This window comes from Accipiter gentilis, chromosome 1 (genome assembly GCF_929443795.1).
Source record: "Accipiter gentilis chromosome 1, bAccGen1.1, whole genome shotgun sequence".
NCBI classification, from domain to species: Eukaryota; Metazoa; Chordata; class Aves; order Accipitriformes; family Accipitridae; genus Astur; species Astur gentilis.
In genome coordinates this window covers 6,227,779-6,252,377 of record NC_064880.1, presented here as the reverse complement: position 1 = coordinate 6,252,377, position 24,599 = coordinate 6,227,779, and the positions used below count along the sequence as shown (strand labels likewise).

Below are 24,599 nucleotides of genomic sequence, written 5' to 3'. Positions count from 1 at the left end.
GAGGAAGCACATAAGTATTAGTTCACTTATCACATCTGGACTCCCTGTGTAGTCTTGTGCACTGCTGGAATTCTCAGGGAACATTCACCATCTGGCAGACTTGAGCCTGTGGAAGACAAGTGTACAGAGCATAGAGATAGTAAGAGCAGAAAGGAGGGGGGTTGTCCAAGCAAATTAGGTTTTGAATGGGGGATTCTGTGCATGCTAGAACTTTCTAGGGAAAGGCTGTGTTGCAGTAGAGCCACAAACTGTGAGCCAGACACAGTAACACTCTACTCTCCCTCTAGGTCTTGAGCATGAAACAGGGAGAGGCTGTAAGTCATTTCACTTCATCTCTGTTCGTTTCAGACAAATAGAGCAGAAAAGTCAAGCCAGAGAAAGTGGAAAGAGGGCATGAAATGGAGCTGACTTTGTAACGGCTTGGTTAGCCTGGCCACTGGTTACAAGCATTAATAACATATAAGCTATTGCCACTACTCCCAAACCTTTGTGTGATGTTAAAAGTGTGGACAGGAGGAGAAAGCAATAAAGTAGAGAGCTAATGCAAACAAATCTTGCAGACTGTTGCCCAGAATTAATTCCTTTTTCCTACACATTGCTGCCCTTCAGGAGGTCCCTCCAGGACTGGGGCTTGCACAAAAAGATCTCCCCTCTCCAAGGAAAATGTAATGTCCCTGTTCAGGACCTCCTTCCATCAGAAATTATCCTTGTGCCCTGGGTAGGATCAGGTGATCCCTACACCTTCTCAAACCTTTGCACAATAGATGAGGGGTTAAAGATCATTCCGCCAATGCTGCCCTATGCCTCTGGGGACAGCAGAGTTCTAAGTGGCCATGCAGGCCTGGTAGGCCACAGATAAATCTTTCATTCAGCATCTGTTGTAAATCCCAAGGACTCTAATGGGATTTGGCAATTTAATCCAGCCAAGGTTTAGATGATCAAAAGAATTTCTTCAAGTCAGCAGCACTTATGATGAAAGCTAGCCAAAATCTCAAAATACAGTCCCTCAGCAGGATGAAGCCATTATTCTTTCTTTTTGAGTTTATGTGTCTTTATTTTTATCATCTCTCTGAGAAGAGGGGGAGGAAAGAAGGAAAAGTAAAGTTTAAGAGCATGGATAAATTCTGCCTTGCTCAGCTTCTGCCCTGAGACACAGCTATCTCCAACCTATCAGTGACACATTAGCCTTCAGAGAGATTGATCGATAGCTGGACTGCTGGGAAAGACTCATTGCCAGTGCCCTAATGACCAGAGAAACCTGCCAGAGGAACTGCAAAATTAACTCTGGTTCTAAATAATTAAGGGTTAGGTGAATATTTTCTTCCATTAACTATTTCAGCTGGCATCCCAGCTGCAGATTCCTCCCTGCCTTTGACAGAGGCATTGTACATTCAGCTGCTTTGGCATGTGACACTGCACACCCTGTTCAGGCAATCTGGTCTCCTGGGTTCTGTTTCTGGCTCTCTTCTGGCAACATGCAGGATCTCACACAAACCTGGTGCACATTTTAGGAGGAAACAGTCTCATCCAAAACGGATAGCCTCGTTTAGAAAATGGAGCCTTCCTCTCTCCCTGCCTCTGTTTCCCCTCCTGTAAAATGGCTTCCTGCACTTTGGAGGGTGCAAGAGATCTTTGCTGTTGTTTGATAAAGGGCCATGGAGCAGGAATGATAAACGACAGAGTAGATTTCCTGTCTGTCCCCTGTCCCTGGCTCTTTCGCAACCCCTGAGCTGTGCCCTTATTGTTCTCTTTCACCACGGGTCAGATCCAGCATGGTACTAAGCATTTCCTGCCTCCATCCTAATCCTGTTGGTAACTGTGGAGTGAGAATAATAAAAAAGTGATATAAATACTAACAAAAAGCCACCTCTGCTGTAGTCACTGGGAGCTGAGGGCAGTTTATGATTAAAGGGAACTCACTACAATACAGGATTAGGTCCTGTTTGCTTTTCTGTCTCTAGTTCTTTCTGCCATTCTTTTTTCAACTTAGCCAGTCTCCCTCTCCCTTTCCAGGTTTCTTCCACAATGCCCCTTCTGTTCAAACTCTGTACTCTCCCCAGCTGGGAGGACAGTCCCAGACAAAGCATCACATTGCCAAGCAACATGTACATTATCTGTCTGCCCTGCTCTAACTTTACACTGGATCAGGTATTGCTTGTCCTCCCATAGGCAGTATGTAAGCTGACATAAAAGTGTCAACTGGCTTAAAGTCTGAGCTACGTGCACGGGCTAATCCAACAGAAATGCAGCCATGCGTAACAGAGTGCAAAATCAAATTTGCCCTGCCAGAAGAACTGGGATTGTATTGATCTTGTACAATGATTGTGGAATCACAGCTGCAGATAGCATCTGGAGATGCTTCCAGAGAAGGCAGGGGCTAAACATGGAATGGCAGGTCAGGTATAAACCTTGAATCCTTGCTTCTACAGAACATCTTTCCAGGACAGAGCCAAGACCTAGTTAAGGAGCTACCCACCGTGAACTGACTGCAGGTGTGCAGAAATGTTTGCTGGTACTTCTGGAGGGCTAAATTCACACACAAAACAAAGAAACATACAGGAAGAACAAACTGCATGAGTTTATAATAATAAACCAAGAATTAAGTATGGCCCTGCTCCCTTCCTAGCTATGACAGAACTAAACAATCACCAGGCCCTCCCTTGCTGTCACTTCTCTGGCAGGGAAAAAGACACAACAGCATCAACAAAACACCGATGTCCTGATAATCTGCTCCAGAAATTGCTGGGGATAGGAAGTGTCTCACTGCCTTGCCTGTGTGACAATGAACAATGCATATCCGAGGCTGCTTGCTCTTGCCTGTCAGCCAACATACTGAGTGGAACAGGCATGTTTTGGCAGGGAGATTTTTTTAGTCCTTGTGCAGAACAGAATGGTTTAATAAAGCAGAGGTGTAGATAATGTCTTCTGAATTAGTGGTTAGCATTACAGTTCAACCTCTCCTCAAGTCCATGGAGGAGAAAGGAGAAAAGAGAAGAAGAAAAATTAATGGATTCTCCAAACTGCTAGGTTACACTAACTTGAGGCCACGTAAGAGTGTCATCCCCAGGTTATGTGAGCATCCCGCGGTCTTGAATGCATTTGTGCCTATAGAATCCTTCCGACTCCACTCGGAGAAGACCAACTCCAATGAGACCAATGGAGCTAGAGCCAAATCATGCTTCTGATGAGACGTAAAAGGCTTTCCAATTTCAGTGGAAACTACTAACAGTATCTAACAGAGATCAGAATTCAGAACAACTCTCTCTGATTCTGGAAGACAGGAAAAAAAGCAGCACATCATTAAAACAAAATCTTCCAAAATAAGCAGAGCTCATTTGTCTGTCAGTGCAGGTGACAATCCATCAGGCTGTCATCTGTCTTGACAGCTGTCACCTCTCTGAGACTGACACATTCAGAGAGTACAGTGTTTCCTGTGCTGTCCTCTCTTGTACTGCTCTCCCATGCCTATGTCCTAGTCACCACATTTAAAGCCTTTTGCCAGCTCTTATGCGCATTTGATATTCACATCTATCTATCTAGGTCTTTTGACTTCACCCTACAACATGCCTTTTGCTGCCAGTATTCACTTGAGATTGATTTGCTAGACAGTTTTTTTAATGCAACAGTCATTGAGGTGGGAGTTCTGGGACAGGGCCTTTTCTGATGTGATTTGGAAGAACTCCAGATGCCCACATACATCACCTAATGCCCCACCCCGTCACTTCAATTTTCCACTGCATCTCTCCTCTCTTCTTCTTCCTGCCTCTTCCATACAAGTGGTAACCCTCTCTCCACACTTCTACTTGTTTATTCCTTTTACAACTTATTTCTTTCAAATACAGATGTCTGATTACTACTGTCCCCAGCAGGCAATGGGGATACCAGGCCGGGCATAAAAGATGTTGCCTCCAACACTCATGATGGAGTTACTGCTACATATACTGGAGCTGAACGTAAAATCAAGAATCCCAATCAGGAAAGTGTCCACCATCTCTGAAGGGAAGGACAGAGTGTTTACCACTGGGCCAACAAATGAAATCCCCAAACCCTGTACTAAAGAAAACAAGTGCATCCTTAAGCCTGCAGAAAGGGAAGCAGGCAGTTTATAAAACAGACAGATTTTGCGTTCTTTGATACTGGTACAAATCCGTGATAAACACCATGATTTCACTGGGGTTACTTCACATTCATGCTGATGCAAATATTATTAAAATTTGGTTTCTTACCATTAGCATGAACATCCTGCAGAACATACAGTGTGCACCTGCTGCTGCTGTACTTCCTAATTACAGATAAGTTTATTGACCAAAGATCAGTACGGCATTTTGTCAATTCTTTTTCCTTATTCTCTCTGTCCCTCTTTCCAGGTCTCATTTATAGCCAAGGGAAGGGGAAAGAAACAGCATCAGCAATTTCTGTCTACAATGATATACAAACTCTTCTTCCAAAGCTTTCTTGTGAACCAAACCCTGGCTAACTGGCTGCTTCCTCCCTTTTTCCATGAGAGTGATAAACATCTTCCTGACTATTGCATCAGACAGAGATATAAACTCTTCGCTGAAACTGATGAGCTGGTGTAACATTTTGGGGCTCCCAGAGCACTGTGGCTTGCAACTGTGACAGACACTCACTGGCCTTCAGTGTGGGCTCTGGAGGGAGCCCAGAATTATCTTTGCACTGGAGCATGTTCCAGCTTCTTCCTGAAACAAACGTATGTGCTGCATACTGCAGACAATTACTGTATAAATCACTGAGAGAAAAATCCAGAGTGCCAAGCCTTTTACTCCAAGAATACAGCCTCTGCAGCTTAATCTAAAGCAAAATTTCATGAGCTAACTGCCATAGTAATTCCTTTACCTTGCCTAATTTGGTAGGGACAGATGGATAGACGTAGATATAGACCCATACATATTGCTTTTCAGGTTTCTGCATATGACTCCTGAGCATCCCTATTGCTTTAGCAGATGTATCATAGGGAAGACCAAGATTTCCCTTAATTATCAGTTTCATATTATCACCCTTTTCTCCTGTGTTAGATCATTTGACACTCCTTCCCACTCTGTGGGATTCCCTGATCTAATCTACTAAGTACAAACAGCTACAGCTACAATGTTAATTGGTATTTATGCTGCAAACACTGTGTAACTACATGGTCATTTGCAAGTTCCCTTAGATCAGTCATTAATGATATTTAACATTGTCAAGTTATTACATCCATAATTGCTACACAATTCAGAGTGTTCAGGTCCCCTGACAAAAAAGCAACCCAGAAAATTTAAACAGTCCTGCCTATGCCTTGACATTATTCCAATTGGATGTGATCGTTGTGGAATTCTGCATTCCCTTATCCTGTAAAAATTAGTACCAGCAACTGATTTATCCTGTTACCTTCACCTGCAATGTAACCAGAGTCTGCTTGCAGTCTGAGTACCTGAGCCAGCTTCAAACAAGCACATAGAAGCAACAGAAGCATAAATTTCAGTATGGGCTGCACACACTTTCCAGGTGTCCTGGGTGTGTATGGCTCACCTATGTTTACATCCATCCCATTGCATCTTTCTGTAACTGCATTCCCATTGCATACCGTCTGCTATTGGTATCTAGAAAAGCTAAATGAAAGATGCAAATGCTAGGTTCACTGTGATATAATATCAATCCAAGACTTCAGATTAGACAAACCCTTTATCCTGCCCGAAGTTCTTTGGATGAATAGCACTTTCATCAACATGCTTCTCATTAGTTTAGTTCTCTTTGGACTTTTACAGAATTGGAGACCAGACTTCACAAATTGTTGCAATGTTAGAAAGAAGAACAGAGTTTTCATGCCTACCCCTGCAATGGACAGAAGTATACTACTTCTTCAGCTCCTTGCCTACAATATACTTGTCTACCAGGATGTTTTTCACAGGATTATCTAATTACCTCCCTAATTGTGTCTTGGGAACATCTTCTAAAGATGTGTCTTCAAGCTGCAGCAGTTGGGGATGGCAGTATTGCATCTTCCCTGCCAACTCCCCCCTGCCTGCTCTCTCTATATTTGTCTCACCTGTAAGAATAAATGAGTATCTCCTATGCATTTAGTCACTTTGTGTCTGTGACTGCTACCATCACCATAGTGATAATGAGAATACTAGATCCCCAGAGATACGGGGAAGGCGAAACTTTGTTAGAACAAGGCAGAATCTGTTTTCTTTTGTTGCTTCTGACTCTGCTGCATTTCTGTATTAGGAAAATGTATTTGGGGAGTCATTTCTCCATTTATCAGGCCTGCAGTGAATTTATATGGCCCCACCAGAGACTTGCGTGCCATTGTCAGTAACCAAGAGACACAACTTAATACCTCAGAGAGCTCAGTGCAGTGCATGGAACCATCCTGCTGGCCATGGCTGCCGGCCATGATTCTGAAAGGATAATAATGAAAAAAATGTGCTTGCTACAGGACTGCAGACCTAAGGAAATAAAAATGCTATTGATCCCAGCTCATCCTGTTCTCATTACGATCTGCTCTGCTAGTGGCATCAGGAGTTTTGATGAAATCCATCATTACTAGCAGGGTAAATACGTCTTTAGATGGCATAAATCAGCAGCACTTGCTATGCCAATTTATGCCAAGTGTGAATATAGACCACGCTGGTATTTGTTATGTGCAGAGAAATAGTATATGGGGTCAATACAGAAAGCTCCAGTATGGCTGAGGCTTGCAGAGCATTTGTTTAACTAATCAGCTACACCATGCAATCAGTGTCTATTTTTCCTCTCATAAATAGGCATGCATGAGGGAAAAAAATGATTGTTAAATACGCATACAGCGGGTTTTAACAAACTGCAGATTTGAGAAGAAAAACACAAGTACAAATAAAGCTTCCCAGCTGCTTATGATTTTTTTCTTCCGGTTGAATAAATAATCACCTTTGGCTAATTGAGTAAATATAAAACTCCTCAGAAATGGCAACTCAACAAAGCACCAAAGAAGCCCAGCACTTTCAGGAGGAATTCCCCAAGTAACAGGATATGCAGGAGGCAATGAATTAAATATTTCTCTCAGTTCCTCTAGATGCGAGGGGCAACTAAAAATCTGAAATAATGAAGTGAAGAAAGAAATATTTAATTAATAAACCGAATGAAGAGACAAGAGCATGGCAGAGGGAATGATTTCCAGATGCTTCACCCTGGAGTCCTAAATAAAAGATAAACAAACTGCAAGACATTACCCAATCATCTCCACAGTAGTTCAAGTTTTAAAGCAGGTCTGCATGCTACAGATTTACTAACGTGCACTGAATAAAATACCAGAAATACCTTGGAGGGGGGATTACCACAAGAGAGGGAAGAAAAAGGCAATATGACATGTTTTTTCACACACAGGGAAATAAAAACACATAAAGACATTGCATGGTTTGAAGCCACAGAACTGAGCTGGTGGTAATGTTGGCAGCTGGTGCCTTCACCATTAAACCACAGTGCCTTCTATTTCCACCTCTGTTTCTTGTTTTTCTTAGGATCTTAGCTTTAAACCATTGCCAGACTGGGAGTTGAGCTTATGAATCAAAGAAAGGATGTGGCAGTATAATCTTTTTCAACCCATCTTCTTGTAAGGTGGTTTCTATTCGTTTAACATCCCTCCATGGTCTTTATTAGCAAACAAAATGTGAAGTACTTCACATGCTCTGTGTGAATTCTTATGAAGGAGGAGAACAGCAGCATAAGATAGATGTGTCAGCTGGGAGGCCTAGGGGATTGACTATAAGAATTTTAAGGAGCTAATTTCAAGAAAACAGTAATCAAGGGAAGCTGAAAGGGTGGCAGAACGTCATAAAAAGAAGCAAGCTGCTTCTCTCAGCAGAAGGAACTGGGGTGATATGATTCTCTGAGGGTCCCAGATTGGCTGCACCAATTCTATAAACTTTAGGTATTACAGCAAGCTAGCTACTAGGAAGCTGCATTTTTAGAGATTATGATTGGCTCCAGATTAAGTACCCACATAAATCCTGTCAGCTGGAAAATGGTTTGTTTGTTTTAAAAGAAAATTATGTAACTGAGAAAATCCAATCTTTTCCTTTCTTCAGGTTTTTTTCAGTTACAACGTTTTAACAATGAAGCTGAGTTTTACAATGAGTGTAACAGGCCAAAATGAGTAAATTCTGCTAACATTGAAGCTGTAAAGCGATAAAACTATCCCCAAAGACCCGCTTCCCCATTACAGCAAATTCCAGCGAGCCTTCTGTACCTCCATCATTCCAGGATAGCGGAGCACTAGATAACACCTGGCATTCACATGAGCTCTCAGAAGATTTGTGATCACAGCAAAGATCATTTGTGTTATAGCTCCAGTGTACTCATTAATCTGACTCCTGTCCAGGCACAAAGTCCCATTGTTTCTGTATTGTGGTGTTATTAGCTCAAACTGATTAACAAAGAAAATGAGCACAGCTTGTCTTAAATAAAGGTAAGGAAGTTGAACAACATCATTAAGTTCTCTTGGCCTCCCTAAAAAAAGGAAGGAAAATGTGAGGGTTTGGTCAAGAAGAATGAGGTCCTCAGCATGTTCTGGCTTCCAGCCATAGCTAAAGTTAAAACAGACAGATACAGTGAGTTAGGGGATGAAGTAAATCATGGAGCCCAACTGATGGTGCAATGTAACTCACATTGCATTTTCAAATCCACTGGCACAAACACTTGGAAATAATGAGGTTGCATTTCAATACAAAGGAAGAAGGTATAGTCTTCTTGACTATTTTGAGATGCTATCAGCTCTAAAAGTCCTGCAGTAGTCTAGTCTGCATAGGACAGCATGTAGCATTTCAGCCAGACATTGCTGCACAGAGTCCAAAAGCCTGGGGTTAGCTGCTTAAAGTGTGCCTTGCAGAGAGACTGCTAAGGTGAAAGCCTGATTCTATTGAATTGGGTGCCAAAATATTCAGTAATTTCAGCGGAAAACTTCCGCTTGAGTCTTGATTTACTGACTCGAAGTAAAAGAATTTACCCTAGTTCTTGACTCTGCTAACTCTGGGCTATATTCTGCATATTGAGATCAGTAAGGACAGCTCACCAGGGTGAGCACTGGGCAGATCAAAGCTTCAGGTTTCCTCATATTCTTGACAAAAAGACCCCACTGAAAAAGATATGCCTCACTGTGCTCTGCTGAAGATGCAGAAAGGGGGAACAAAGTTCAACCCATTCATTTTCTTGCCTGTATGCAAAAATTGGTAGTTCTCTCATCAGACATCTGTGTGTGTTGTTAAACAAGCCCAGAAAGCTCCCCTTAGGTGCCAGCAAAATGCTGAAAGGCCATTGTGCTCACATCTGCACTGCTCCGGAATTGTGAAGGTGCCCTTAGAAGGAGCAACTTTATGTCAGTTAACATAGAATTGAAATCACAGGAAACCATCACTTTCACCACCGTATTTTCTATGCATCCTCCCCACTCTCCTCTTGTTCATCCACCAATCTCTGTATATCTCTCTGCTTTTCTGTCCTTTTTGGTGCATAAAGGCTTTGCTCAGATGACAAAAACCTATGTTATTCTTCCAGTCTCTGGAATGAAAGTCAATATAAAACAGCTTCTTATCTCCAGCTTTAGTTTTTTATACCTTCAAGAGTCTTTATTTTATTCCAGTAGCAAATTTTAACTGACAATTACAGCCATTGATGTGTACGCAAGGTGCTTAAAACCTGAGTTACCACTGCATTAATCCAGGCAGAGACTGGAAGCTAGACAAAGGCTGCCAAAGAAGGCGCCTGTCAATGCATTCAAAGGAGAAGGCTGGGGAGACCCTGCACATAAGTGCTAGCCGTTCACTCCAAAACACGTGACCTTTTTCTTCCTGTTCCCCACTTTCCAGAACTCCACATTTAACAGCCACAGCTTAGAAAAACCACATACAGCACGTAAAGCATGAAAGTACAGCTGCAGAAGTTAAACTGTCACAATTATGACGTGAAACCATGCTGCCTTTACAAAGAGAAAAGGCTTTACAGACAAACAGCAAGTCTTCTCTGTTAAACTAAAACCCGACCTGATTTCCTGACAGTCTATTTGAAAATAGATGGTGAAGAAGGCAAAAGGAGGCTTCTCCTTTAAGGCAGGCAAAATTCTGCTGTTCGGAAATGTAGAAGATGAAGGCCTTTATTTTGCCTTGTGACATGGAAATTAATAACAGTAGATGAGGATTGCTGAATGCAAATTCCTCAAGGGGGAAGAATCACTTATCTCCAAGAATATGTTCTGCTCAGCATCCTCTGGCAACAGAGATCTTTGGAGCAATGCCAGATGGATCGGGGAAGAGCAATGAAGGGAAAGCCTTTCTCTTTCACGTAATTGTTCTAGTCAGTCAGCAGTGATCCCTGCCCTACGGTTTGCTGACGGTCTCAGGTCAGACATATTGGTGGTCTCAGTCCTCTCTCATTCCACAAAGCTACAGAAAGCCACAGAAACAAGCACACATCAATAATTCCAGGGCTGTCCCTTCTAAAAGCACTTCTGGACTTTTGACTCAAAAGAAACATGACAGAGATCTGCGCTGCTCCACCCCTAGCTGAATGATCTCTGCGTTACAACAGGCTGGCACTGGATCACATAGGTGCAAATACTGACATAGCAGCTCCACTGTTCTCTGAAGAAAATGTTGATTGATGGTAAGGTGAAGGACAGACTGTATCCAGCCCACCCAGTTCTGGCATGTCACCCACCATACATACTTACTTCTCCTGGCCCATCATAAATGTTCAAGGGCCCCGGGACATTTATACCCCCAAAATCTAGACAGGACCCTGCATGATGCTAAGGAGCACTGAACAGTATGTGTCCCCCTCTCTGATGGCAGGGGCTGCAGTGGCATGTGATCAAAGGCTATTCACACACATATGCACTCTGGCAATCAAACTAGGTCACCAGTTGCTGACTTAACTGAATCAACATTGTGAGGTTGAATTAGCCACATGCTGGCACTGTAATTCTAATTGTTTTCAAATACAGATTGTAATAAAAGTCTAATTAGCACACATCTCCAAATGGGAGCTGATGACATGTAGGATGGTTTTGCATTGGTGACAGAAGTAATGAAGGATTATATACATTCACCTGCTACCTCTGGGACACTTTTTCTTCACACCATGTTTTGTTGTTTTTGTGGTAGAGGTTTTAAACAAATGCAGGAAAACAAGAAGGAAAAAGCAGGCTGACAAACTGCATAAGATATAATATATAGATCAGAACCTTGGGAATTGCAATCCAGCAGAGAACATTTAAATAACACATGACTACGGAGCTCTGAATCAAATCTGATCCCCCTGTACTAACAAGTCTGCAGTCATGGATTTGCTCACCAGTATGGCTGCACATCCACAGTTTGCAGAAACATGCAGCCATTTGCAGATGTGGACACAGGTCTAGCCTGCAGCGTGCGTAAAAGCACACACTCATGTGTGAACCCACACATAGCACCTAGTCCTGCATGCACTAATCCAATAACACACAGACACCTCCAAACCCTAGCACACACCATCAACCAAAGACACATTTGCTGTAACGCTGCACCAGATGTCACGTCCACACTTCAGGCTCTTCTCAACCCAGCTGTATGAGTCAGTGGTGGGGAGGAGTGTGACTGGCACCATAGAGCATCACTCAAAAGGTTGTTGTGGGTTGCAGGGGAAAGGCTGCAATGGGAGAGAGTAAGGCAACACTAGCCTTCTTCCAGCACAGGAAATACTGCCTCATGGACAGCAGAACATCAGCATACTGAGGGATGCCTGGAATTCTGGATATGCTGGTCCTCCTTCCAGTTCTGCGGAGTGCAAGACACAGCAAGCCCATGAAATATCGAGCTTCTGTGGTGACCTCTACAATTTGCAGCAGCCACTCCATACATTATTAATGCCACTGTCTGTGCCAAGAACTGACCCTGCTCCCAGCCAGGGTCAAGGTCCATTAATTATGCACTGTGAATTAGTCCGAACTGGGTGAACACAGAAACAGAATAATTTGCCACTGGGCCAGTGATCAGATGCCCTGTAGATGGAGTAACTTGTGGAAACATGAGCATATAATACTCTCATCACACACAGCATATGAATAAATGGTGAAGCACTTGCCAGCATAGCCATCTCCATTTCACCCTGGAATCTGATTCATTATGGTGAAGGCAAACACAACAGAAGCACAGTGTATGAAAGGAGCATAGCCCTTTCCCAAACCTACCTGCCATTCCATTGCCACATTTGTCTGAGCCAGCCAGATCTATGTAAACAGAAGGGAGCCAATTAGCAGCTGATGTGAATGGTTCAGTGGAAAGTTATTATTTAAAAGCTAGTTAAGATAATTAGGGGGCAGTTTAATTAAAACATCAACTTAAACACAAAATGAATGCAGTAGCTTTCAAGCCCAGCAGGATGCACAGCTAGCAGATTCCCCTGGGAGGCTGCTAATTAGTGTTTGTAGTGACTGCAAATAATAAATAAAAATAATAATATTCCTGTAAGCCTTAGTAATATTAGGAGCTTGGTTCCTTTCTCTCCAATGCATGCTACCTGCTCAATCCCTACTGCATGCCCACATAGTTTGAATCAGAGCATCTGCAGGATATTAGAGGATTAGAAAACTGTAGTAACTCAGACCAAGTTTTTGAAGGTCCTTGTTTCCATTTAATCTAACTGTCTCTGACGACAGAAAGAACACCACTGGAATTCCCATGAACCACGCCACCTGGCCACATCGCAGGTTTGTGGGGTTTTCTTGCTCGCCCGTTCTCATACAAGGACCACTGCCATGAACAGGTTGTTTATGATTAGGAATCGAAAGAAAGCCTTACTTTTTCTTACTCTGAAGTCAGAAGTGATATAGCTTAGGATAAGTTGTTCCTGGGTACACAGCTGCAGAGACCTGGTGCTCCACTAAGAGAAATACAGAAACCTATGCAGAACTCAAGCCCATCTCTGATAGTGTGCACCAGAGTCTCCATACATGGATGCACCAGACTTTGTTTCCTTTTTAAAGTTCTGCCAAGCTCTTGCTGTAACATTGCAAAGGATCTGATTCTGATCTCAATGAGACTGGTGTTGATCAGAAGCATCTCTTGCTCTTTCAGTCTGCACACTGCTGCAGGCAACATTGAGTTGAGTGACATTACTAGATAAATGGGGAAAAGGTAAGACAGCAGCAGCATTTGTGGGGGGCATGCAGGTGATTTCATCCATTTAAACAGCTAAACACAGAATTCTCCAGCAACTACAGAAGATGCTCAATTTCACACAGAAGGTAATTGCCAGGGCTCCCAACACAAGCAGGGAAGGTCTCTGCAGTAGAAGAGATGGTGCTCACAGTAGTACGTGCAGGGCTGTGAGGAAGACAAGTGCCAATGTTTTCTCAGCTGAACAGAGCTGAGCTGTGTTATCTAATTCCTGAGTTATAGATTCTGAATTGCCCAAGGGGAGGGGAATGCATTAATTACTTATGAATCAATTGATCTGCTGCTATTTCAGGAACATCTATCTAATGGCTCTGTAATAGAGATGATTCCCAAACAGCAGCTCCCTCACTTAACACAAGCCATCCTTTACCCTCCTCCCCCCCCCAAAGAAAAGCAGGGCAAGAGCCTGCAGCACAGGGAACTTCCAGGATGTAGGGCAAACCCCTACCAGGTACTGGCCTTGTCTGTTCTTCATCTTGTTCTTGTATCCCACTTTGTTATCAGTGCAAAGCAGTTGTGAACTGTCACCACTGGGAGTGAGACTGTGTTGCACCTATCTCACCCTGCTAAAAGTGGTGAAAGCAGGTAAAAAGCAAGAAAGAAATGGGTCCAGAAGCTGCTCCCCTTGGTGGGATGTGTTCCAGAGCATCACCATCAAAATTACAGGGCAGGAAGGTGATCTCTCCCTCTCTCTTTCTACTCACATACATGGAAAAATACACCCACTTCTGGTATGGCCAGAAGGAAGGACATAGACCTTCATATGGTAATCAGCATACATTACAGAAGTCCTCAGCGGTTTACCACTCAGTAGCGTGGCAGACAGCTGCAGGACTGGGGAAAACAAATATGTGTTTTATAACCTTTTTGCACCCTGGACTGTTCTAATGCTTTTAGGCAGATCCTGCGCTTGGACCCTTGCATTTTACATTGGCAATAATATTCTATTTTGAAATGTGTAAGCCAGTTCTTTTCCCATCAGAGTACCCTGTGGCTTCCTCCTAGTTTCATCTCCCATAAGACTTGCAAGTGTATTAAAGTGTTGAGATTAAAATTTCTAAAAAAAATTATGTAAACAAGATTCTTGGCATGCAGTAGATGATACTCTGCTCAGTGATGAGCCTGGACCACTATGACAGAGTATGAAATCACTCCTTCAGTTTTGTATAGACCCTCCCAAAAGCCACAGTTCAATCTGGGCAGTTGCTAGATTTCCTACAAATACAGAGCACCTCATAAAGGACAAAAGTATCTATTTTTTTAGTTTATCACCCTAGACCAGATCCTCAGCAGCTCTAAGTCTGCACATTAATGGCCCATTGCCAGTTTATATCCACCATAGCCTATGCACAATGGATCTGGTGGATCCTGAATGCTAGGCTCTATTAGATTACGCTAATCTGCATTGGAAGCATACACGGATTTCTTTCTGAGACCTCACTACTGAAACATTATGGCCCTGTAAGTGACTCTTCACCACTGCACAGTAATGAAAGCCTCCTTCTGTAAAGGGCTTGCCCCTGCTCCGTTGAAGCAATGATAAACTCCTACTCAGCTCCTCTGGGTTGAGAAACAGGCCTAAATCAGCATGAGGAATTGCAAAATATCTGAGATGTGCTCTTGGACTACCTTACCCTGCACCTGCAAGATGCCAGGAATTGAACCATCAATTAATTAAAAGCTGTGTGAATATGTCCTAGAGATCCTAGTTTGGAAATTTAAGGCAGAAGTTTCCATTTTGCTTGGCACTTCTTCTCTAAAAGATGCTAAAGTATTTCTGTCATTCTATGAATGTGTATCTCTCCTCTGAAAGAAGTTCAGAGGCAGTTTAGTTTTACAGGAGTAGCCTTCTGTTGTAGACACATTTAAGACAACAGGAATACTACTCATCAAAGTCTTTCTGTTACTCTGTGTAACTGAAGCACGATTATCTACCTGCATACCATTCCTATCTTCAGCTTCTCTCCTAAATAATTAAGTTCTTTGTCAGTCATCAATTCTCTCAGTGTAAGCAGGGTCAAAAGGTAACTTGTGCTCAAGTAAGATTTGGGGGGTAAATTTATAGGAAAGAATTTGCCCATGATGGTCAAAATCTGCAAAGAATGCTTTCCAGTGGCTTTCTTGCTAATAACAATCTGTCAACAGTTATCAAACTTGTATCTAATCATCTCATCTGTAGAGTCTTTTATTTTCACAAAACATCAAAGTAGAGGATATTAAAGAAAACATCTAGTCTTGCACAGCTCTTTTCAGCAAAAGATATTGAAGCTTTATATGCAGAAAGAGTGTATCATTATAGCCATTTTATAAACAGGAAAACGAAAGCACAGAGAGATTAAATCACTTGCTTAAGGTATTAGAGCAGATTACTGGCCAAACCAGAAACAAACTCAAGTGCCTTGAGTGTTGCTCCAATGCCCTGGATGACACCAGGTAAAGATCAGCTCATACACCACTGAACACAACCATTTCTCAGCTGAAAGTGTGCGTTGTTAGCACCCGCATATCAATGTTACATGGCAAGTTAAGACAATTGTGCCTTAGATGTTGTCTCTAATTTGTGTCATCCAGTTCAAAATCCTGTCCCATGGTACACAGCTGGTAACCACCTGAATTCAGATTTGATTAGGACAATAACATTATCTGATTGCTAGCAAAGTCTGTTTCACCAAGTTGCTGGGGTTTCTAGTTTACTCTCATCCATCCGTCAGGGCTCCCAGCAACACAACAGCTCCCAGCCAGGAACGGCATTAATCCACCCTTGTGCTCAGTGAGCAGCAATGTTCAGAAAGCCCAGTTTGGAGAGATAGGCAGGGGAACAGCTGCAATAAGGGACAGTGGAGCGACAGGGCAAGCAGTTAGCACACATACAGCAGCTGTGGCTTCAGTCTGAGGAACTGCTGCAGCTGCACACCCGCCAGGCGCTGAGAGGTAGCAAAGCACTGATTAGAGGGACTGAGGCGGAGGCTGAGAATAGCCACGGTTTGGGGCAAAGACAGAAGCTATGGCACTGGTGGCAAGGAGTGAAAAGAAAGGGCTGGCCTTGATCTCTGTGCTGTCTGAAGTGCCCCTATAGGAAAGTATCAGGATTAGAGGGTTAATAAAAGCACTGTGCCTTGTGGCCTACAGCTGCTGACTGGACTGATCCAGCTTTGCCCATAGTGACTTGCTGTGCAAGCACAAGGCATGCATGAAACATTGGTTCAACGCAGCCCTAGAAGGCTGCATGCCAATTATTGTACCTAGTGACAGCCGTGGCAGCAGCTCTTGTTCAAGAGGAGCAATGGCTGAAGGGGAAGCAAAGGAACTCGTCACTGGGGATCTAAATTAATCCGAATTGCATTTGCATTTCATTTAGGTTTAATAAGATAGTTATTGTTTGTTAATTACATGCCAATTGATTACTGCAGCAACATATTTATTGAAGAGGAATAATTCCGGTGAAGATGCATATCCTACTCAACTAAATTGAGTTAAGCAGATTCAAAGCAATGTAGTGTCATGGAGCATACATCTCCAGTTTGATACATGCACTTTGGAAAAATGTCTACAATCTGGAAGAAAAGTCGCTCTGTTCCACAGCAACCTGTGCCCAGGAGGAAGTTATCGCCCATGAAGGACATGTGTGTAAGATGCTGGAAGCCTATATATGAGCCTGCAGACCCTGAAAGCCACAAAGTTATGCTCTGCATGGAGTCCTTGTAGTGCCACACAGCAAATTCTGCCAAGAAGAGATGTACACACAAACACAAACATGCAAACAGACAAATAAATGGAAAAAAACCAAAGAAACTGACTTCCAAACCTGGAGGTTGAAATCATGAGAGCCACTGTTCCTGTCCCACCCATCTTTCTAGTAAAAAGCAAGTCTCACTTCTGCAAAACTCCAGAGAGCTGAAAAAGAAAGAGGTTTGGCAAAGGTCACCCCTACAAAAGGTGAAGGAAAGGCAGAGTTCACAGCTCGTACCAGTTCTGGAAAGGAGATGTGGGATATGTGGGGATGGGGGGAAATTAAATCCCATTTGATGAATATGAGAAATTAAATGATCCTCTTCATGATGGTCTTCGCACACAAGCAGCTGCAAATCAGAGGACTGCTCCAGCCAGGAAATGTCAATTGTATGGAAATGTCATCTTCATTGCAGAGCTCTCCTGGGGCTGCTGGAAACTGCAACTCAACTGCATTAATTTCCATCCCTCTTCCTCTATCTCACTTTCTCTTTTATTTTTCAATCTTTTAACCTTTAGAAAAAAAATTAAAAAACAACCATCTTTTCTGCATTCAGTAAAATTTTGTAGCTATAATTGTGCTGAAAGGTTAAAGAGTTTCAATTAGAAAGGTCACTCCAGGTTCATTGTGCAGCTAGATTCACATGCTGCCTGCTGTTTAGAAAGTTAAAGATAACACTGAATAGCTTCCTGTGCCAGGGCTGACACCTCCAGCTTTTTCAGTCCCAACAAAAACAAACTTTCAGTCCTTATTTTTCAAATAGTGCAAAGGCTCACAGATGTCAGGAGATTTTCAACAGGGTAAATTGTAACTTGAGTTCAAACTGAAGACCAGATCAAGAGGAAGACAAGATGTATACAGCCAAAGGCAATTCCCAAAGGAAGGCCACTACACCCTTGGAGGTGAGTGTCTCTAAACCGAGGAAACTGGCAATCTGGAGCTCGTGACACCTCCAAAGCACCCACAGCATGAGATGGAGTTCACCTGTAGGCTTATGTAACCTCGCTGTCTAGGCTCCCATCTCCCACTTCCTGCATTCTCCAATTCTTTGCCCTTACCCTAAACTCTAACTTGTTTCATAGGAAAATAGATTAATGTATTCCCCAGTGTCGAAATGAGGGAGGAACAACAAGGTGCACAGGGGGGACAAGCGTATGGCTGGTCAGGGGAGAGGGATTACGTGAATTACAATTGATTTTCCACCGTTAATGAACCATGAAGTGCTTGTGATTGCATCTTGAAGAGATTTATAATTATTCATTGAATCTCAGAAGATAATTAAACTTCATTAAACACAGACATGACAAGCTTGCATAGTAAAGAAGAAACCCCAGAGCAGGTTCCTGATAGAAGAGGGAGATACCATGGTGGGAGATGATAAGAAGAACCAGGAGAAATAAAAGAGGGGTTCTTCACTAAAACCAGTTTTTGTCCAAACAAGAAATTGCTGCCCTCGATGTGTTTTTTCACCTCTTTTTCCTTTGTTTTTAAGAGTTCTTTCATTTTCTTTCACGCATCATAATCACACCACTGCCTTTGCCTGACATTAAGAGTGCCTTATATAATACACTTACCTATTCTGCAGCAGTGGCTGTGCAAAAATGTTCTAGTGTTTTCGAGGCAGTGGGGACTGGTCTTTTTGCATGTTTTCCAAAGTGGCTGTGATGTACAAAACACAGATTGTGGAAGGAGCTGGGCAGAAGCAAGGGGAGGCAGTAGCAGGGAGATGCAGTTCATCACCACACAGATCAGAATTCCCAAATAGTTCAGCATTTGAGAGATCAAGGGAGTGTTTACCTCTTTCAAATAGTCCGGCCTTAGTTTGTGACCATGTGAAAATTTAGCCCATATAGTCCATATTCTAGAGATTTATTAGGATATAATGGGACACATACTACAAGCTATATGGTATGTTCAATACTTGTGTAAATTATGCCCTAGTTGGATTCAAAGCATTTGAAACCAGATAAGCAGAATCTAAGAATATTCCAGAAAAGAAACTTATCCATTAAAAAAGGAATCCACTGGAGAAAGAAAAAGCTAACAATAATGTGTACTGCTGAGGATCAAAGGAATCTTGTCCTGCTGGTAGTGGTAACCATTAATCCAGAATAGCATTTGTTCAAAATTTTATTACTGTGTTCTTTGGAGCTGTCAGTTGATTACAGTGCCCCAACTCAGGTAAACGTCTGCATCTACAAATGCAGTCAAAGCAACCACTTATTGGAGTACTCTGTCTTCTGGTTGTACGAGGTATGCTGTTGGAAAGCCAAAAAGCCCTGCTGTCTTGGCTTGAGGTGATCTTGCTGCCTTTTACATTTACACTGAATTTCCTGAGATACATAGAATGAAGGACAGAGCCACCTTATGTTTTCCCCAGCCCCCTTTAAAACATAAATTGTCTGATCTACCAAGGGTCATCCAGCATCAAGCACAGCCAAACACAAGACTGTTGGGACACCACTACTATTGCAGAGTCAGTGGTTAGCGCTCACAAAGCAAGAACAGGGTGTATTTCCAGGAGAAGTCAGCCTAGAGAAAAGGACAGAAATCTCAGACTTGCCCAGTATACTTTTTCTTCCTTTTCTTCTTTTCATTATTGCCCTCCTAGAACTGAACATCAAGAATTTTCAGTCCTGAGGCAATCTGATTTTATCAAGAATTGGAAATGTTGACATGAAGTTAAAAGGACCCAGAGAAGATGCTTCTCCCACCAGGCTAACATAACTTTGCTGGGCACACAGGCTCTGCAGAGCACAGTGCATAGGGGATGAGACAATGCAGTTTGCACTATATTTTTAGCATGAACATCTCTTTCCCATCAACACCCAGGGGAACAACTGAGCCCTACAGCTACATCTCTCACCTTCCTTCATTTTCTACTCCTGCCTGACATAACACCTTCTCTTTCCCTCACCTCAGATAGATTTTAGAAATATAGGTTTTCCCTATCATAGTGTAACTTAAATCAAACTGTTTTAGTTGGCATTTCACTACAGTAACATTGCCAGAGGTGCACAGTATATACAGACCACCACAATAATAGGTGTAGACGAAATGAAGGATGAATAGGCAGACATACAAGTGGAAATTAATCAGCTGAGAGCTATTTTCTCCCCTAGACAAAGTCTTTGTACAAAGCCCAGAGTCTCTGGCACAAAGAAAAAGATTCAGGTCTATCAGGCCTGATTACTAATTGGTACAGTTTAACTAGTGAAAACTCTTTCATATAACTCCATCAGTTTAATCATTCTTTGAGCCAATTAAGCTAAATTGATTTAATAAAGAAGTAAACCAGTCTTCCTGTATATGCCCAGAGTACTCACTCCAACTTAACAGAATGAATTTAAAATGTTTCAGAAAATCTGTGCAAAGCTTGTAGAGGGATTTCCAGTCCTTTCAGAGAAGAGAAAGGCTGAAGGGAGACTGTCTCCACCCAAGACCCTTCCTGTCTTGTTTTGCAATGAATCACACATCCGAGCTTTGCAATGAATGAGGTTTCCGAAGGCAGCGTTTACTCTGGCTCTCACCCCCGTGCTGTAGCGCCATGTGTTTTACAGCATTGTCAAACATAATGATTCCTACCCTGGAGAGAAATTGGGTCCCGTTTTATATTTTATTGCCTCAGAAAGGACATTTTTTACTTTCCACAGTCCACAGTTGGCAGCAACAGCCCCATAAATCTTGCCAAATGCTTTTTCTTGATATATTGTCCAGCAAGAAGTCTGTGAGGCTGGGGCCAGCATGGAGTAAACAAGTTAATGGCCTTCTGATCCATGTCCGATGGAGGAGAGCAGCAGGGATAAGGAGTCACTGCAGACAAAAGTCCAGCAGCTGGTGGGTGAGTTAAGAGATGACCAGGAGTTTGTTTCCCATGCTTCATCCAGAATAACATGCAAGCTGCAATGCTTCCTGGCCCCCATGAAAGGGGGCCTTACACCAGAAAGCTCATCTAGCCATTGTGCCAGCTCACTCTGCCAGTCCTCATGTTTGCTGCAAGCGCTCCGGCTGGTTCTGACAGGGCATGATTGTGGGAAAACCTGTGGGAGCCCCAGTGCATGCCAGCAGAACTCATGGAAACCAGGATAAAGGAAAATTGGAAGGAAGGGGAAAGAAAGAACATCCTTCTGCTGGTGAATGCATCTGCGTAGAACCAGATTTCACAGCTGAAGGGACAGAATGCACTGGAGTGCACAGTATGAGCACAGAGGAATGAATACAGGCGAGCCAGAACTCCCTGTCCATAGGCGTAGGCTTGGTGCAGTTGCTGTGCATGCTCTGGTAGGAGGGTAAGCACATGTGAGATTGTTAGATGTGACTGTTGGACACGGTTGTAAGCAGTCCCTATAAAGCAGATGAACACGTGTGTAGATGCAAGAGCATGTTTTGGTACATGTGTTTCTAAATTTAAGTGGACAGTGATGGAAGGGAAGCTGCTTGTTCTTGTGTTATGGGATTATGCAAGATGTGCATTGTATGTGTGTTAGTTGGTCCAGGGTAGGGGTGTATGTAGATGACATGCTCTACTTGTGTATTAGCCCATGTACGTACTGATACACACAGCTGTCCTTCAGCAAGCCCTAATTTCTAATAGACTTGTTCTTTGCAGGTGATGACAGAGCCTCTGCCTGAGAAAAAGAGATGTTCAGCTTGATTCCTCTGGGCAGCTAATGAGCCGCTTCCCTCCTCTCTGTCTTTGTCCCTGTGCTCCTCCCTGAGCTCCAACAGCACTTTGCGTGTAATGAAGAGATAATGCCATAATGACTTGATATGTTACACTCAGCCCAGTCATAATGCCTTGGAACAACTAACTGCCACTGTGCAAGGGCTCTAGCAACTCAGCTGGTCATGTCAAGTTAATGCAAAGCCCTGTATGCCTCTCCAGGCACAGGGCCCATTCAATGAACCTTCATCGTGCAAAACAGAACCAAATCTCACAGTGCCAGATGTCCAAGCTTTACTGCCCCACACTTTTCCTCCAGCCATAGGGCAGGAATGCACTCTTACGGACACAACCCATACCAGTCACTATGGTTGGCTGTGATGCCTTATGAACTGAAAATTCTCCTGAGGCCTCAAGAATAAAAATACTGCTAACCCTGGCTGGAAGCATAATGAACAGGAAGAAAGATTGATTGCTATGGCTGTAATTAAGTGAGAGGCTTTGATAGCCTCATAAGCTGCAAGAGCCAAACCAGAGTCCTGATGTGGAATTAGAGTGGCAGTCTCCCTCCCTGCACCCCGCCACCTTCTCCTGTTAGGGATGGCACCTTAGTATTCTGAGCACGCAGCTGCCCTGCTCCAGGCTTTATAGGCTACAAGTCATTTTAAGGGGAAATGGAAGAAATGAGCTTCCCAAAGATGAGCATGACAGGAGGCTCAGGGACTGACTACACATGGGAAGGAGCAGGAACTGGCAAGCTGCCTCCCACCCTGTGCCTCACCTCCCACCCTGTGCCTCACCTGATTATAAGGTGTCTCTCCACATTAAGCATAGCATTGCATCCATTTATAATCTGTGAACAGTGTCTCATATCCAGGGCAGGAGCGCATGGGGAGTGGGGGTGGAAGAAGGAGGGAATAATTATCCACCAAGGACTTGAATCCGATGAGATTTACACCCTTCCTCAGCCATAAACATTGCTGAGAGCTCTAGAGATAAACACACTTGCTCAGCAGAGGCAAATGCTGCCTGCCAGCCTACAGATGCTCAGTCTCCCCTGCATGCCAGTTCCCTAAGGATAACCCAGGTCTCAAAGAGAATGCAGCTCTCTCCGTCCCACTCCTCTCCCATTTGCACACCGAAGTGACGTCTTCATTGGATATCTCTCACAGTATGAGTGGTGTCCCCGAGGGGGCCAAGATACATTATTTCCCCCTTAGTACAGCTAGTTGAGGCTAGTGCTCTGCCTGCCACCTCCCTCCATCTTGCAGCACAGCCACACCAATATGTTCCCACATGATGGAAAAGGACGGCACACCATCCCACTCCCTCAGCTTCTCCTCTCAGCCCAGCTTGCCACAAGCGGTGCCTCTGTGCTGGAGTGGCTTCGCGTGACAACAGAAAACCAGGATCATCATATACATGTTAAAAGAAGACATTTCCAGGCAGCTTGGCAAAGATCTCAAAGATCATCACAGCAACCTCCTTTATGAGCCTGTCTGCCCTTTCCCCCAGGTCCAATGTTCTGGCTCCAGTAACGCACAGCCCTTTCAGTAAATGCTCTCTTGTAAGCTGCAACCCATATTTTTCCTGCAGCTCATGGGAAATACTTGGGTCATGGGAAACAAAATTTGTGCCAGTCCTTGAGCTTGCACTGAACTCAGGATAAACTCAAGACAGACAGAGCCTTTCCTATCCCTCTGAGTTTGTACTCAACCTCACACCGCCATTAATGCACCTTGCCCTCCTCCTCTGCTTCAATCCCACCCAGAAATAGAAAACTCCTCAGCCCATCCCACCCTTATCTCTTAGCTCACAATTCCCTTTCCTCAGGTTTGTCCATAGTTACTGTCCTCTATTCCACTATAACATATTTACCTACTATTTTGAGTATGTGCGTGTTAAATGTTTTTTCTTCTTAGAAGTGACTCAAGAAATAAGCAGGAATATCCTCCTACTTAACAAGTTACATGAAAGATGATAGCTCCTCACAATGAGGTGGGGGAACAGAGGAAATGAGAACTTGTTGATCCTGCTCCTAGCTCTGGCACTAGCATTTTCTGTATATCTAGCTACTTCCCAGGGCTGCCTCAGTTTCCCCACTGTGACTGCCTCACAGAGACACTGTGAGACTTTGTCATCTGACGTGTATAAAAAATGAGCTTTTCAGATGAGAAGAGCTAGACAAGGACACAATCATATTGTGACATGATGCCTTTGAGCTTCCTAGTAACCAGACAACAGCTCAACTAGCAAGATCCTATTGTAACTGATGTCTGAGCCAGACTGGAGGATTCGCCTGTATCATCTTAACTTCACACTGCCTCTCCCCTAGTGTGTTAGTAGTACATTCTCTTGACCAAGATGTCTGACCCCAGCACAACCCCGCTTCAATCTCTGTCCATCACACATTGTTGGCCTTGAAACTCAGAGCACCGGGGGTGACAGACATATCCGGAGACTGACAGACTACCAGAGTCAGCAGAATGCAGCCTGTTGCCATGGAAATTCAAGCCCCCTTTTCAAGCATCTGTGCAGCTCAGGGGAATGTGGCCAGCTCCCACTGTGAAAAATCTTTGTAAAGAGTCCCATGGAGAGTTGGTTTTGTATCCCACAATTGCTCTTTGCTCCCCAGCCCAATTATGTGTTCTAGCAGGAAACGATGGACCACAGCTCGGTTCAGGATGTATGACGTCAAGATGCATTGTCTAACAGATGAGCCTGCAAGCAAGGACACGAATTTCTAGTACAAAAACTCTGCAGGAAAATTTCAGATTTTTTTTTAAAATATTGGAAAAGATCCATTTTCACTGCTATGCCACAGGGCAACACGAGGTGACGCCACTCCAAAGTATGCTTTTGGGAGATCTGCTTATCTGAACGTGCCTAAGTTAAACCTTGGAGGCTTATTTATTTGTCCACTACATTGATGGGCTTTTTTTTGATTTTAACAAAGGCATCGTCATAGGTGTGACATGCAAATAAATAAGTAAAATAAAACCAAACACTAGGACAGAGG

General features: G+C 43.3%; 1 protein-coding gene across 4 annotated transcripts in view; it reads right to left on the bottom strand.

The window, feature by feature from the left end:
• DISP3 (dispatched RND transporter family member 3) overlaps window positions 1–17,040 on the bottom strand; it is an 89,212-nt gene extending 72,172 nt beyond the window's left edge. For 2 of the 4 annotated variants that reach the window (XM_049807200.1, XM_049807239.1), the window contains exon 1: window positions 16,985–17,000. The gene's annotated coding sequence lies outside the window, so the exon portion shown is untranslated. Of the gene's footprint in view, window positions 1–12,199; window positions 12,224–16,984 lie in introns of those variants that run through there. The other 2 variants (XM_049807208.1, XM_049807218.1) reach the window with 2 other exon arrangements.
• Window positions 17,041–24,599: the final 7,559 nt, after the last annotated feature.